Source organism: Cyprinus carpio, chromosome B14 (assembly GCF_018340385.1).
Source record: "Cyprinus carpio isolate SPL01 chromosome B14, ASM1834038v1, whole genome shotgun sequence".
Classification (NCBI taxonomy): Eukaryota; Metazoa; Chordata; class Actinopteri; order Cypriniformes; family Cyprinidae; genus Cyprinus; species Cyprinus carpio.
Window position 1 is genome coordinate 16165700 of NC_056610.1, and position 17261 is coordinate 16182960.

The following is a 17261-nucleotide window of genomic DNA, read 5'->3' on the forward strand; positions in this document are numbered from 1 at the left end:
ATTTATTTTATTTTATTTTATATCAGTTTTCAGTTTTGCATTTTAATTTTAGTTAAAGGTTTGGTTATTTTGTTGTTAGTTTTTGTTATTTTTGTAGATTTTCTTTATATGAATTTGTTTGTTTCTATGTGTCTATAATGTCTTTTTAAAATATTTTCCATATCAGTTTACATCAAGTTAAACTGAATTAAAATGGAAAAATGTTGCGTTGGGTTTTATATTTTAGTTCTTGCAATAAGCTTTAACTTTATTCCATGGTTTTAGTTTCGCGTTCAGTTTTAGTTAACTATAAAAACCCTGGTGGTCCTTCACTGTTGTCCTGTAAGCATCAGAACACAGCAGCGTTTACATTACAAATGCAATGTGGTCATCTTTTAAAATACCTCTGATTGTGGTTTGAGTGATTGAATCAGAAAACATTTTGGACCCTCTGTATTTAGCACTGACCACTTGCTACCAGATCACTCATAATGGATTTTAATACCAACTGAAAATACCAACTGTCTAATGCTGTTACAAATAAAGCACTGAAATCCCCTACAGGCACCTGAAGCATTGCGAGTCCTGAGACAGGAAGACAGGATGGAGAGAGTGAAAGAATGAGGAGCACTGTATGCGGCAATGGTGTTTTCCAATATTATGATGACTTGCAGATATGGAATCCATTTTCCGATGAACTGGAAAGCAATTCTTTACCGTCGCCTGATTTTTATCAGAAGTAAACGCTGCTTGAGGGTTTTCTTAAGGTTGTGTGGACATTGTGAGAGATGAGACTGCAGGGTCGATACGGCGCCACCGTCCTGTCGCCAGCATCCCACGTCCCCATGTGTGTGTTATCAGAGATGCATCAATTCTTAGTTGAAACCGAATCCGTGCAGATGGAACGTCACACATGCGCGTCCACGTGCACACACACGGCACACGCATAATAACAGATCACTCTTTCATAATGCACTCTGACTGTCAGGCTTTGCCTATAATTCCATTTTGAATCAGTAATGATGGTGCTTTCTTGTTTGCAGACTGGCTTTGGTGCTAAGATATTAAATTGCCTGCAGTCTATAAGCTCTCGCATGTAGCTTCATAATCTCTTAGAAATCTTTATTTTGAGAAGTTTATTTTTATCACCCCTGAGGTTAGACCTGAGTTAGCTTGTCCCAAACTTCAACTATGTTTCTTTGGATTTGGCTGATGAGATTCATGTGTTGGCGTAATATCCAGTATTAATTAAGACAAGCACTACTATCCCTGTTGCTCAAATTGCTTGAGATTTCAGAATGTAATGAATGGCACATAGTTTGCTGTATGTGGGCAGACTGAGCGGTAAATTAGAATATTAAACTAGTGTATAATTTAGCATATGTAATTTTGGAAATTAGTTGCTATATCACATTTTTCATATTTCATCAGTTCATTGCAATCCCTGGCAATTGAACCCATGACTAAAGTCTAACTGCATTTTTTTATATATAAAAATTGCACTTAAAAAAAACAACTAAAAAAAAAAATCAGGTTTGCTATGCTTGCTCGTAAAGCTGCACTATTTTGCCCCAAAAAAGCCCTAAAATAATTATTATTATGGTTACAAAATAAAAATATTAATAAAGATTACTGAATATTACTTATTACAAATAAAAAGAAATATGAATGTAATAATATTTTTGTTTTACTGTATAGCTGTAAAATTACAATACTAACATTTCTGGCTCTCTTAAATTCTTCATTCAAACATTAAACCAATGCATTTCACTCTGAAATATACAGTCCATATATTTATTTAACTAAATCATAGCCATATTGTATTTTTGTTTTATTTTGGTTAATTTCTTCTAACTGAAAAGAATCATATTCTACTAACAAAATAATCAGATTCTGTACAGCTTGGATTGGGTTTATAAACATCAGATTTCACATGTTTTTTTTTTTTTTTACTCTTTAGTCTTAGACTCAAGTCACTATGTAACATTTCACTTTTGTTCTTCCAAGTATGTCATTTATGTGCTGTTTTTTAACATGATTAAAGCTCTAACCATGTAGACAGAAGGTAACCTGTAAGTATTCTCTCTTCTTCTCTGTCTTGTTCTTATTGTCTCTCTTTCTCAAACCATGGTATCTCTTTCATCCCTCTGCAATCAGAAGAGAGTAAAATAGTTGTGGAATCATCCATATGTGTGTCATTACTTTGCTGTTTTGCTATCCTCAATGAAAGAGCAGCTGTAATCACACACTGGCCACATGATTGATACTTAAGCTGTGGAGAAACACTCGCCTAATGGTTGCAGCGTCACAAACAATAGAGAAAACCAAACAGAGGGAATAAGAGAAGAGTAGAGATAAGACATTCAGAGCAGGAATTGCCTGGGAGCCACACTATTCTTATTAGAATCCTGGGCTCATTACAACTGCCCGCACTTTTGTAGTCTGTGATTTGAGGAACTAGTGTCTGCATGCTGATAGAAGTGGGTTGGAATAAAGTAGAAAATAGAAGAACCCACTCTGATGTTGGAGCTCTGGGTTTGTGAAGCCCAGTGAGAGGTGAGGGTCAGTGTCTGTGAATCATTAGACTTCCTGTCAGCCGGGGGCGTGATTGATTGACAGGCTAGTTGTCCAGTCGCGCGCTGAGTGATGTGGAGGAGGAGGGGTTAGGTCAAAGAGAGGAGGGATGCAGGTAATAAGATCAAGGCCAGATCAAGACTCCACTGTGTGTCTGTGTGGAGGTGAGCTTGTCAGTCATCAGCTTCTATAGAGTGATAGGAGACTTAATATACTCACGCAGTGTTAGATAACCAGATTGCTTAACCAAATAATTAGATTCTAATTATTATTATTAAAGTTAGTTATATAGCCTGGTCAGTCTCAAGTGGTGGTTCATAAACAGTGTAGGCTATTTTTTTGTATTATTTATATTTATATTATAATATATATTATATTATATATGTATATGCTATAATATAATTTATTTATTTAAATTAGCATTTACTTTTATACCTTCAGTTTTCATATATATGTGTGTGTGTGTGTGTGTGTGTGTGTGTGTGTGTGTGTGTGTGTGTGTGTGTGTGTGTGTGTGTAAAATAATAAAATATTTATATTTTATTTTATATCAGCTGTATTTAAATAATGAAAATTATTTGTAATAGTTTTAATTCTATTCAAAATGAACCACATATATGCTATGATACGATCAGCGAGGGAAAAATAATGATAAATAATAGCTAATAAAAAATAATAAATAAAATGAAATAAAAATATTGCAACTATATGACCTGTAACAATATGGACCGGACATTAAATACAAGTTACACTGTGCTGGTCACTTGAAGTCTGATGTAATTTATTTATTAATAGCACTGGCACTGGCACTGTTTTGACAATTTTTGCTAAATCCCCTGGTTAGAGCATGAATTTCAGCTCCTTTCAAATTTGGTTTGTGCTGGTTAGTCCATATTTGACCATGCTGTTCACAAACAAGACCCAGCTGGAGAAGTTTCTTGACCAGCATGGTCTAGCTTATCAATCAAGGTATTCAAGCTTTTTAGTAAGTTTTGTAGCTTATTCTTTTCAAGCATCCTGATAGGGACACCAGCATACCAGCATCTAAATCACAACATATGCTAATGACCAGCTAGGCTTTCAGAATGTATAATTTAATATCAAACTAATTTGGTTTCATTGTTCTACTGCATCTTTAAATTGCACTGATCCCATAGCTCTCAGATGGACCACCATAATGATATCTATTATGGTATTTTCTAAGCATTCAGTTTTAGTTACTGTTTAAATAACAGCTTAATTAGCTCTGTGGTTCCTACTCAGCTCTTTGACAGTGTGTGACTTTTGCCATCTGCACCAGCTTTCAGCAGTTGTACCCGGCGCTTTGGTCCAAAGCTGCTTACTTTTGCCTGAAGCGAAAAACAACTGAACAAATGTAAGTGTATCTTACAATCGTTCTCTTTATCCCCTGTGTTCTATTTTCAGTCTCAAAATAAAATGGCTTCCATCAATGAAAGTGAGGAACCTATTATATTAGTGCCCAGACATGTTAGAACATTAAACTCTCATAATGCTTAACTATATCAGGGATTTATTTTCGTCCCCTTCAAATGACTCCCTAGGTGAGCGCTCAAATAATGTGCACGAGCGACAGAGAACTGAAAGAGAGTGAATATAGAAAAGCAATAACACTGCGTTCCTTCAGAAGCGAATTAGATTTGCTGCCTTGCTCTTTCTCATAAGTATAATGAAGTCTTCCCCTTCCTTTAAGGTGTGTGTGTGTGTGTGTGTGTGTGTGTGTGTGTGTGTGTGTGTGTGTGTGTGTGTGTGTGTGCGCACCTTGAAGTCTGATAGAGTTATAGATAAATAGGAGATGGTAGGGCAATGTGTTTTGTACAGTATGATCAGAGGCTGAGGTTATAGTCTACTTCCTGTCTCTGGGCTCCAGCTGGAAGCAGCCTTTCTGTGGGCCCTGCTCCAAGATGTTCTGTGGCGTTAGTCCAAAAGAACACAGAGTCAAACAATGCGCTTCAATACAGGAGAATCTAGAAGATATTGTTTCAGAGAACAGAACAATAGAATGCATAAACCCAGCCTTTTTTTTTTTTTTTTTTTTGTGGTTGCCAAAATCTGAAACTTATGCTAGAAACATTTTAGAGGCGTTACCAAAATAAGAACTTTATTTGAGCAAGTAAATTATGTTTGGTATTTACATTTACAATAAAACATAATTCATTTTGATATATTTAATGTTTGTTTGTTTGTTTGTTGTTAAACTTTTAATGTTACAGTAATGTATATTTAGGAAAATATTTGTATTGTGAAAAATGTCATTTATATATATATATATATATATATATATATATATCTAATCTAATCTTTTTCAAAATCACAAAATAAATGTTACTAGTATGTTATGGCCATATATCAGCAGCACAGATGTGATTCCTGAATAATTCCATGTTTCTAATCTAATCTTTTGAATTAATAATTCAATTACTTGTCATTTGAATGAATCAGTGTTGGTATGTATATTATATGAGCAGTAAACAAAAAGAGCATGACGAATCACAGTTTGGCAGCTGTATTTTTTATGTGTGCTAACATAAAGAGGAAGGAAAAGGAATTTGAGGTAAGCAGCTTTCATTTTTAGGGTCATGTTGTGTTGATCAACATGCTATTTCATGATGCATTTTTATTGGCTGGTCAGTAGACGGAAGTCGTAGCAGCAAACACACTGTGCGATGATAATGCTGAATTTCTGACACTGTCTGAAAATTATCTTGGTCATAAGACTCTGTCAACAGCTGTCTTTGAACCTCTCTCACTGAACAACATAGGACCACCGATTAGGAGCCAACATTGTTTCACAATGGTCAGGACAGCCGAAAATCATGCAGTGTGTCCCAGGCTTAAGACTTTTGTCAAGATGGGCATAATTTGTGTCTGCTGGGCTGTTCATTATTCAGAGAGCACATGACATCACTTTGTAAAGTCATAATGTGAAAGAAAATGGTGAATAATGAGATATGTACGTTATCCATATAATATAAACAAGTCTCTATCAACATCTTTGACTATCTCTCTCTCTCTCTCTCTCTCTCTCTCTCTCTCTCTCTCTCACACACACACACACAAAGTTTTTTTTTTTCTTTTTCTTTTCTTTAGATGGAATTCTCACATGATGATTGGACAAGCTTTACATGAGAACATTTTACAATGTAAAAATACAGTAAGTGCTCTGAGATGCATTTATTTGAACTCTAATGTAACATTTAGCGTTCCATTCATAGTCTTTTCTTCTGCCTGTTGCCACTGCCATCAACATTTCACTGTTTAGCAGCAGTTTGAGAAACAGCTTTTAGGTGTAACCCTCCAGGTCTGAAATAGATCTCAGTACAGATTTTACCATTGATATGTGACATATCTGCTTCCCCACTCTAGAGAAACACCAGCTGCTACTGGAAAGCATCTATGCTTGATTTCATGAAGGCAAGCTTTAAGAGCAGTCTGCTTTTGAAAAAAAAAATGGATTAAGAGCTCAGTTTTGAGCTTGGTATCAATAATGTAACCCGTCTGACAGGAGATCCAATAGTTTCTAAGTAGTTTTAATATAGACTACTCTGCCCCAAATTCCAAAATATATTTAGTGTTTAAATTGGCATTCTACATGTGTTCTATCTTTATTTACTTAAAAAAAGCATGCAAATTTACAACAGTCTCTTTTGATTCTTTTAGTTATCAGTGCTTTTGCATGTCCTGTTTTCTCAGTTGTCTAGACATCACACTTGCAGTCTAAATCACACTTTAATGACAGCATCAGTCAATCAACTAATCAATGGAGCCATAGTTTAACCAATCATTTATGTTCTCTGTAATGGGACAGACTCAAAGCAGTAGTACAGGAGATCAGTTCTTCATAACGATGCTTTAATGTTAGTCTTCTAAAGGAACCAGTTTATTAATTGCCTCACGCAGATCACACATCCACCTCAATACTCCTTGTCACACTTTCAAATGAGATGGATGCCTTTTTAGGCTGCACTGCTCTCACTTAGGGGGAATCAATGGTCTGTTTTCATTTTAATTAAAAAATTGAAACAAATGTTTGCCTCACCAGCTGTCTTTACCCCCCTGAGTCTCTGCTCTTCTTCTTCCGTCTCGCAGATTCGAGTGCATAATCAAAAGGCTCGACAGTCGAAGAAATGCTTTGTGTCCCGTTGCCAGTTTCCTAAAGTGAAACAAAGCACCCGAGAAGGGAGACGATGAAATTCTGATTTTAATATTACAGTCTGATGTGAATCAACGATGCAGCACTCGAGAATAAGAATTCTAATAATGGTATTATAATGAATCTTTTCTTTGAACCCTGGTTACAGCAACGTTTCTGATGTAAATATGGCATTAAATGTTTCTTTCATACCAGGGCTTCCCTATAACATTGGCGGCCAATGGTTTCCTCTAAAACATTAGCTTATATTATAACCAGGCAAAATTTACTGATGAATAACCAAAAATGAACTAAAACTATTTGTATAATCAGAAGTTCATTTTTGCATTTTTTTTCTCTTGATGAAAATATCATTTAAATGTAGTATTTCATATATACATATTATTCTCATTGATTAAAACTAGATGCCACTGTAGCCAAAGTAACCTTGACGGAAATGAAGAAATATGATGAAATATTGACTAAATTTTAAATTATATTTTCGTAAAAAAAATAAAATAATAATAATAATAATAATAATAATAATAATAATAATAATAATAATAATCAAACTGAGTGCTGACTATAAACAAAAAGTACAAGAGCTCCTTGTAGCTAAAAAAAAAAAGGAGCTTAATTTCTCTTCAACAGTCTGTCATTTTTGGTTATTTTGCCATCTCACCACACAGGTTGCAGATATATTTGACATTCCCAGTAAAAAATCCAAGCGATCGCAGCCGGGTGCCCCCAGATTGTAATGACTGGCCTAAACTGAGGCGGTTGCAACACAGTGAGTGTAATTAAATGATGGCTGGCTGCATCGATGGCCAGGAGAGGCTATTAGATGCACTGCTTAATGCGAGTGGGCAAATCCAATTGGCGTATTGATCCGGCACTTACAGATCTCAGCAGCTTCACATCCTGACCTTCCTTTCATTCTTAGACCATTACAGTCGCCAGGAAAAGATTTAGTACTGTTCAGAGAGCGAGAGAGAGAAAGCGAGGTAGGAGGGCAGGAGGGAAAGATGACAGGTATGGGGGACAAGTGGAGAGATTAGTAGCGCAAGATTAGAAAAAGAACCCGAGAGAGTGAGAAAGTGACAAACAAACAAGAGCAGAGAAAGCGAACGAGTGATTCACCCTCCTCTCACCCCGGCCTGAAATCAATGTGCATTTTGGATTGGAGAATCACTAAATGTAGCAGCGCCGCACTCTAGTAGGTCTTCGAGCCAAATGAGCCCCTGGCTTAGAAGACTGAGGACTGTGCCCTGAAACCAGCAGATAGGAGCCAGAGAAGTGACTTATCAATATCATGCATTTAGGGACTTTCTGGGGTGGTCGGGGTCAGGAGAGAAGAAGGGTCCAGAGCAAATGTTCCTCATCGATTTCAGACACACTCGGTGGAATAACAGCAGGGCCCCAGTCAGGCATAATTATACCAGCTCATTTTCTGCTGCTTTCATGCTGAGCATTTTGTTTGGTCCTATCTGTTGTTTTCTTTAACCTGTCATCTCTGTTGTGGAGATTGGGTTTCCTGAGGGCAGATGGGTAGACCGAGGTAATCTATATCAGAGCACAGAGTCCGCTTAGGGGCAGCTGTTATTCCTAAAAGAATGATAACAGACATGGCCACTTTGGAATTATTATTTTTTTTCTAAGATTTTTCTTTTTGTTTAAGTAAGTGGTTCATTTTAATAGAAACAGTTTGCAGACTTTTTTCTCAAATGAAATGATAAAGTGTCTTGATTTGCTTTGAGAAGAATTTGCGATCATTAACAGGAACTGTTTCTGAACAGGTTTCCCAAACACTCTTTCCATCAACCACTGGTTGGATGAACCTTTTTTTCCTATGTGGAGTTTGGCATTCATTGTATGGAAATAGAAAGTTGTACAGATTTGTAATGACAGATTTGTAACGACATAAGGGGGAGTAAATGATGACAGAATTTTAATTTCTGGGTGAACTAGCCCTTCAACTGGTTTGTTTAATAATTTCATGCATTCGCTGTTATGATAGATGATTAACAAAGAAGCCAAATTTTATTTGTCAGAGTACAATGCCCTTATATTCCTCAGCTTGCTCTGGGCAATTGAATTTTGACCTGATCTTCTGGAAGACAAAGAGCCTGACAGTTTAGAAGGAAAGATAGCAAAGAGACTTCTTTATTCTCTTCACTCTCAGTGTTCCTTCAATCGTTGTGAAATGTGTAAGAAGGGCAGCAAAAGCCGACAGAGGTCAAAACGACAAGCAAAAGGGGAAAAAATTGAAGGGAGAGAGAGGCAGAGCAGTGCATGACTAAATTAATAAGAAATAAGTGAGAGAGAGAGAGCTTCTCATCATGCCTTTCTCTTCTCTCTTTTTTTTATACCACATACAGGGTTCCTCACAGAAACTTGACGTAGTACTCCCTTTGATTCCTTTCTCACCCTTTCATGTCATAGAAAACCTTTCATGAAGTGGACAAAGATGAAAAGAGAAACAGATAAAGGAATAAAAATGGTGAATGGCATGAAGATAAGATGATCTACAGAAGAAAGAACACCAAGGAGTTCAATCCCCATCTCCTCTACTCTGAACAGGTTGACCATTAGATGGATGGTGTGTGTGTGTGTGTGTGTGTGTGCGCGTGTGTGTGTGTGTGTCTGTGTCTGTGTGTGTGTGTGTGTTTGTGTTTGTGTGTGTGTGTGTGTGTGTGTGTGTGTGAGAGAGAGAGAGAGAGAGAGAGAGAGAGAGAGAGAGAGCATATTTTGCCTTCATAACTAAATTCATCTTATGAATGTAAGTGTAAGAGAAACCTCACCATGATTAGTTTACACTTACATTTACCGGTATTCCTCAGCAGATGCTTTTATCCTGGTGAGTCACAGATGAAAAGCACAGAAAGGCCACTTAGTAAGTCAAGTATGAACACCTGTTCACACACACAGAAAAAAAAAAGAAAAGAAAAAAAAGTAGTTGTGACTTTACCTTTCACAATTCTCACTTTATAGCCTACAAGTGATTTCAGCTCTTGCCATTTTTTTTATTTTTATTTTCATATTGCAACTTTATAATTCACAATGTGGCTTTGATACATTGTAACTTTCTATCTCAAAATTTTGACTTTATGCATTGCATTTGTGACTGTTTCTCGCAATTGCAACTTTATGTCTCACAACGTGACTTTAAATCTCACAGTTGTGACTTTATTTCGCAATTTTTAGACTTAGATTTTATAGTATCAATTGTGATTTTGCTTCTCACAATATATCTCACAATTTACGCATAATACACCAATTTTTGACTCTATCTTTATATGTAACTTCATATGTCAATTGTTACTTTGTTTCTTACATTTTAGATTTAATGTCTTCCAAATGTGACTTTGTTTTTCACAACCACAACTTTGCTGACTCCCAACTATAACTTTGTATTTCACAATGTGACTTTATTTTGACTTAAGTTCACACAATGTGACTCTATTTCCTATGTTACACTTTGTTTCACTATTTTTTTAATTATTAATTTATCAATTTATTTTTTATTTTTTTACTCGAAGGTGGAATTAAGGCTGCTGGAAAAGGTGTGTCTTAGGCCATTTTTTGAAGATTGCAATGTTTGTTCGGGTGAAGGTTGGTTGGGTTTGTTTCACCACAGAGGAATAGCTAGTGTGAAGGTTCCTGAAAGTGTCCTTGTACCAGACTGCCATGATAAGCATGTGTTTTCGGGGCTTACATAAGTCGTGGTTGAACCATGGGAAAAGACAGTGACCTCAGTTTTTCCACCTTGTGTTTTTCACAGTGTGTCTTACACATTCACTCAAATGCAATGTACCACACATTATCCATTACACCCTGTGTCTACACAACCTTAGAAATCATCTCTCATATTACTGAAAGCATGCAAGATTAATGTGTCATCCCCCGGCCTTCATATAAAACCATGTGAATGAACTTTAATATTAAATAGGTTTGCCTTAGGGAGATGAACCTCTCTCTGCTTAGTTTTCCTTATACTCTCTCTCTCTCTCTCTCTCTCTCTCTCTCTCTCTCTCTCTCTCTCTCTCTCTCTCCCTTTTTTGATAACTTATAGCTGTTACATTATGAGAGCCACTTTAATTTGTCCAGTGTTCATGGTGCCATACATTCAGAAATATGGCTTCTCTGAGAGGGGAAAAGCATTGTGGGAACATCATGTACAACACAATGGTGACAGTTCATTTGTAACCCCCTTCGCCTCACGCTATTAAATGCAGACAGTGTGACTCCTTCCAATAAGGCTTCTAGTTTAATTAGTTCTTCAGGTTATCTGAAATTGTATGAATTTCAGATTAAGAGGATACTCATTTATTAGGTCACCTCACAGCACAGAGGCCTGAGGGACTTTCTGCCCTCTGAAAGCAAAGATCAGGCCCTGTATGGAGGTCACTTATTGTACCCTGTCAGATGGCTTATTATAATAGCTATTTATTTAACAGAATATGAGAAGATTTTAGATGATTTGTTCAGTTAGAGTTTTTTGTATTGCTCTATTGATGATTTGTATGATCAAAAAATAAAATTAAAAAGGTATAGTTCACCAAAACATTAACATTCTGTGATCATTTACACAAAGAGATGATGCTCCAAGAAAGAAAGTCTGCTGTTGAAAAGTCTGACACAAAGTTCTGATGGAGCCTCATGTGACGGGATTCACAAATATATCGTCCAGCTAGCTAGTTAGCTAAATTGCCATGAGCAATTAAGAAAAGAAAAAAAATAAAATAAATAAAAAACATTTCAGACGTGTGTATTCTGTTCAAACTGAATTGTACCCCGTGGTGCTGGTGTGTGGATATGTAGTATATATATTTAATGCATTATGAAACAAAGAAGGTCAGTGCTTGTGGGAATTACAGATTTAATGCCTTTGCTAGAAAAGTTTCAGTGGGTAAAATAAGTATTAAACACATCATTTTGCTCAGTAAATATATTTCTAAAGGTGTTCATTGCTGACATGAAATTTTCACCAGATGTCGGTAACAATCCAAGTAATCAATACATACAAAGAAAGGAAAACAAATAAGTTCAGAAATTAAGAATTAGAATTAGAATGACACAGGGAAAAAGTATTAAACACATGAAGAAAAGGGAGGTGCAAAAAGCCATGGAAAGCCAAGACACCAGCTGAAACCTATCAGTAATTAGAAACAATCCTGCCCCTAGTCAGTGGAAATTAATGTTAGTTGGTTCAGTCCCAAATGATGGCCTATAAAAAGGTGTTTCATGACCAACGTGTCACACAAGAAACATTTCATGATGGTTAAAAGCAAAGAGCACTCTCAAGACCTTTCCAACCTTATTGTTGCAAAACATACTGATGGCATTGGTTACAGAAGGATTTCTATACTTCTGAATGTTCCAGTGAGCACTGTTGGAGCCATAAACACGGAAGTGGAAAGAACATAATTTCACCATAAACCGGCCATGACCAGGTGCCCCTCACAAGATATCTGACAAAGGAGTAAAAATAATTATCAGAAGAGTTGTCCAAGAGCCAAGGATCACTTGTGGAGAATTTCAGAAAGACCTGGAAATAGCATGTACAATTGTTTCACAGAAAATAATAGGTACAATAAGTAATGCACTCAACTGCAGTGTGGCCTGTATGCATGCTCACCACACAAGGTTCTATTGCTGAAGAAAAAGCATGTTGCTGCACAACATTAAGCCTGTGAAATACTGGGAGAATATAGTCTGGTCAGATGAGACAAAAATTGTACTCTTTGGATTCCATAATACACACCCTGTTTGGAGGTCAAATGGCACTGCACATCAACCCAAAACATCATGGTGTGGCACTGGAAAATTCATATAATTGAAGGAAGGATGAATGGAAAAATGTACTGAGACATTCTTGATAAAAATCTGCTGCCATCTACTAGGATGATGAAGATGAAATGAGGGTGGACATTCCAGTGAGACAATGGTCCCAAATACTCACCCAAGGAAACATTTGGTTTAGATTTGGTTTCAGAGAAAGAAAGTTAAGCTGCTAGAATGGCCCAGCCAATCACCTAACTTGAATCCTATAGAAAATCTATGGAAAGAACAAAAGATCAGAGTTCATAGAAGAGGCCAATGGAAAGTTCAAGACATGACTGTTTGTGTGGAAGAATGGGCCAAAATCATACCTGAGCAATGCATATGACTAGTTTTTCCATACAGGAGGCGTCTTGAAGCTGCCATTACCAACAGAGGCTTTTGTACGAAGTATTAAATAATTTCAGTAAGCAAGTTCAATACTTTTCCCCTGGGTCATTCCATGTAGGGGTCTCTTACACTTGACTGAGAACACAACTTAGATATTATGTTATGTAGAGGTCCATGCAGTATTTTTTATCTGGCTCCGGTCGATATGGCTTGAACTCATACTGAAACTTAGCAACAAGGATGCAGCACCACACAAAAGCAAAAAGTTTTATCCGTTTTTCACAGTAACAAATTTGGGCTAGTATTTAGCTGGTCATTTGATCTTGGCAAGCCATGCCTCAATGCATGTAAAATAAGAAAGTTTGGTCTATGTAAGTGCTACTGAAGTGGAAATTTGTGATATATTATTGAAGCAAAATAACCCAAAATCAACCAGTGCCTTGAAAATAACAATGGTTTTGCCTGTACATACAGTATGAAGATACAGTATGCCATGTAGGTTATTAACATCACTTGTCAAAGACTGAAAATGAATATTAATTCTTCTCAAAACATTAATCTCAAAACGTTATTGATGATCAAAAGAATTCTTTGATTTTTACAGCAAATAACAAGTGAAACTTACTGATGGCTTAGTGAGTTATTGCAGCGAGTGAGTTTGTTTTAGAAACTTTGTTCTTTGTCATTCCTGTGTAGTTGAATATTAGGTGACAGATTAGTCATTCAGTTTGACATAACTAGACCACACGCCAGATTGACACATTCAACACTGAAGAGAGAGAGAGAGAGAACACAATTCCATAATCCATACATAATTAACATGCTGCCATGTAGAATTATATATATATATATATATATTGTACTTATATACATTTTATATGTTTGTACAGAGAAATCAAAGCAGTCTGAACAATATTATCCTAGCAAATTGCACCAAGCAATATTGGAGATTGTAATGTATCAAGGTACTATCACTAATCCAAATGTCGTTTTTATGAATACAGATGACTCTCTGACTAAAATTAAACCTTGAACTCATAGATCCCCCCAGAAGCCTTATATTTTCCTCAGGGTCTCAATCTAGCTTCCCTCAGTAACTGTTATACCAGGTACAGTATACGAGAAACTCTCTGAGCCCTTCTAGAAAATGTGATGTAGCCTCTTGAGGGGGCCGGTTTATCCTGTGTGCCAAAAACTCTGAATAAATAAATGTGAATGCGCTAAAAATATGCAGCCCATGTCCATGGAGAGAGACATGGCTGTCATATCGGGCAGCTAGCATTAACTGTCTGGTCTGAGAGAAGAGTATATATCTGAAACCAAGGTGTTTGGGTTAAACCTCATTTTAGTCCTTTCTGTCCTTTCCACTATGCTGTGATTAACGGTTACTACTGCTGGCTCAGGTTAAAAGTGTGTTAAATGTGCCGTTCGATTGGCCTGTTGTTATCCGCAGGTTAAAGCACGTCTGCGTTCCGACTATGAAAACCTTGTACTGTGCCGTAGGCTAACGGCTCCATGGAGACGCTCGCTGAGCAGAATTATCACAGTAAATACAGACGCTGAATTTTTATTGTCTCATTATGATGAGTCACCGCCTCGACTGAATAACGGACGAGCCGCGTAACGTGAATGGGCAGTTTGAGGACACGCTTTAATAATGTTAGCATCATTATGAAGCAAATCTTCTGCAGAGCATAAATTTTACTGAAAAACGGATAAAAATCAGCTAACCCGAGAAAATGAAGTATCAGTTGCGAGGAGAGTAGTGTTACACAATCTTTTTGTTTTTAGCTCTATTGATCAAACTGTATTTTTCTAGGTCGTCGGCGATGAGGGGTTCAAAAGGTCCTGGCTGGCTCCGGGATGCGTTTACCTCAAAGAAAATAAAAACAAGTGCAAATGGACACATCCGAAAACTGTACCATTCCTGTCAACAAAAATAAATGTTAGGTTTCACCTCAGAAAATGGATTCTGGGTACCCAAATAACTCATGGGGACCTTGGGAGCTTTCTCTTATTCATTTACTAAGACAAATTTGAAACAGCTGAAGCTGTTGGCTTGCTAATGCGATGTGAGGAGAAAATGTAAACACATATGAACAAAGAGCAGGGCCCTGCGAGGCCTCCGCAACCTTCATTTGCCTTCCATCTGGACTGATAAAACTTTGCTGTGGTAGTTTGCAGCAAATATTGTTTAAAATAGGAAATAGAAAGCTCGCAAATGCGCTCGTTGTTTGAGTTGTGTGTCATTTCTCAATAAATGTTTACCCACACCCACACGCAGCATAAATATTGAGTTACCGCGTGCATGTGGGTTATAAATAAACATATTTATACAAAGTTATTATAAATGGCGGCAGAAGTAGGATGAAGAATGATTATTATATTATATCTAATCACATGCAGTGGCTCTAAATTGGCCCCCATTTTGCCAGTTTTTTTTTTTATGAAATAAATATTCATCAGAAAGACATTTTAAGAGAAATAGAGAGCTCATTTATTGCAGTTAAAAAAAAAAATAAAAAAAAAATAAAGGTTTATTCCCACCTAAAAAGACTGAAATTTTAAGCTTTAGGTGTTAATTCCAAATCAGAGTACATTTACATCAAGGTGTCAAAAAAAATCTCAATTTAAATTCAATCACATGGCACCTTGCAATGCACTGCATTTTGCATTTGAAAGTGAACAGGAAGTGTTATACCACAGCATATTTGACAAAGAGAGAGAAGATAATGTGATAATGGAGATGCTAAATCTCATCCTGCATGTCATTCTAAGCATAATTTTTCAACCTGTGATCTGAACTCATATCAGCAGGTCTAATTGTTCTGCATTAAATTGCTAATGTACAAATGAACCCCCGATAACCAATCACAAGGACCGATAGGAAACATCCTTTTTTCCTGTCATTTCTCATTTGCCCTCCTCCCAGTTATTTGACTGAAGCGATGCATGAAGGTGCACAAATACATACGCGGAGGCTTACAAAGCCCACCTCAGCACATTTTAGCTCCCAGTCAGATTACCTTTGATGCGGTTACAATTCTGAGATTTATACATGCTGAATTTCACTTTAGGGATCAATGAACTATGTCTCTCTCTATTTTTCTATCTGCCTGTCTATCTATCTACATGCACTCTGCAGCCAGCCATGTGAAGAGCTTTGCTGTACAGGATAGAAGTGCTAATTCATTTCCCTCAATGCCTCTGCTTTTGCCAGGTCGCACAGGGGCCACTGCCTCGCGAATGGCTGTTGTGGGACATCGATCGCCGTTGCTGATCAGGGTCACTGCGGTCAGCAAATTTGTTAATTCTGTGCGAGACTAGAACGTGATGTGTGTTACATTACAACTGAGGAGAACTGCTGTTGTTTGGTCCTTTAACTCTTCACTTCTGAACTTTGACCTTTATGGGATGCTTTGACAAAATGACTAATCTTGATGAGTTTATTATTAATTAGCAGTGTGTTTAATGAAGAGTGACATATTTACTAAGCCATGTCTTAGTAAGCAGTATAAGTAAATCTTAATTTAAGGGAAATCAAGAGGAGATTTCACGGTCGATGGAGTTTATTCATTGCCTGAACAAGCACATGTCGTCTACCCAGTGACTTTACAAACTTACCGTGCGTGCAGTTATTGGAGAGGATGTGTGTGGGGTTTAACGCTAATTAGTGTAAGATTTGATTTGAGGTTAGATTTATATGACCTTTCCCCTTCTTTTTGGTCTTTGGTCTCCTGTTATACAACATAGCAGCGTGCATCCACAGAGATCTGACTGGGAATAGATTGCTCATTTTCTCTTGTTTATTTCTATAGGCACCATACATTACTGTTATTGAGTTCAAAAGAACAGCATTTATTTAAAAAAAAGAACAATGATAAAGTCTTTACTGCCACTTTTGATGAATTTAATGCATCCTTGCAGAATAGAAATATAAAAAAACTAATTCACGCAAAACTTATGAGCAAGAGAATATATGCACATATCTATATGATATGCACATACATTTGAGGTTTGTTTACACTGTCGTGTGGATAAGTGCCTTTTTAGACCGTGGAAGATTGAAAAGCATTAGCTTGTCTCTCATTAGGCTGAATAACTTTGTGGAATATCACCTGTCATCCTCCTTAGCATCAAAGATTAACAGCTGTCTGCCTACAGGCCATCTCTCAAATGAATATAATGTCGATCTTACTGACAGTGAGAGACAAAAACCATACCTTTTAATATCGACATAATTTCTTTTTTATTAATATAAGCATATTACATCAATAATGCCTTTCATGGAATGACCACATTAATTTTGCTCTTCAGCTTACAGGGACCCCATAGATCTCCATGCGGTTGGTCTGCGGGCCAGCTTTATATATTTTAATGAACTGAT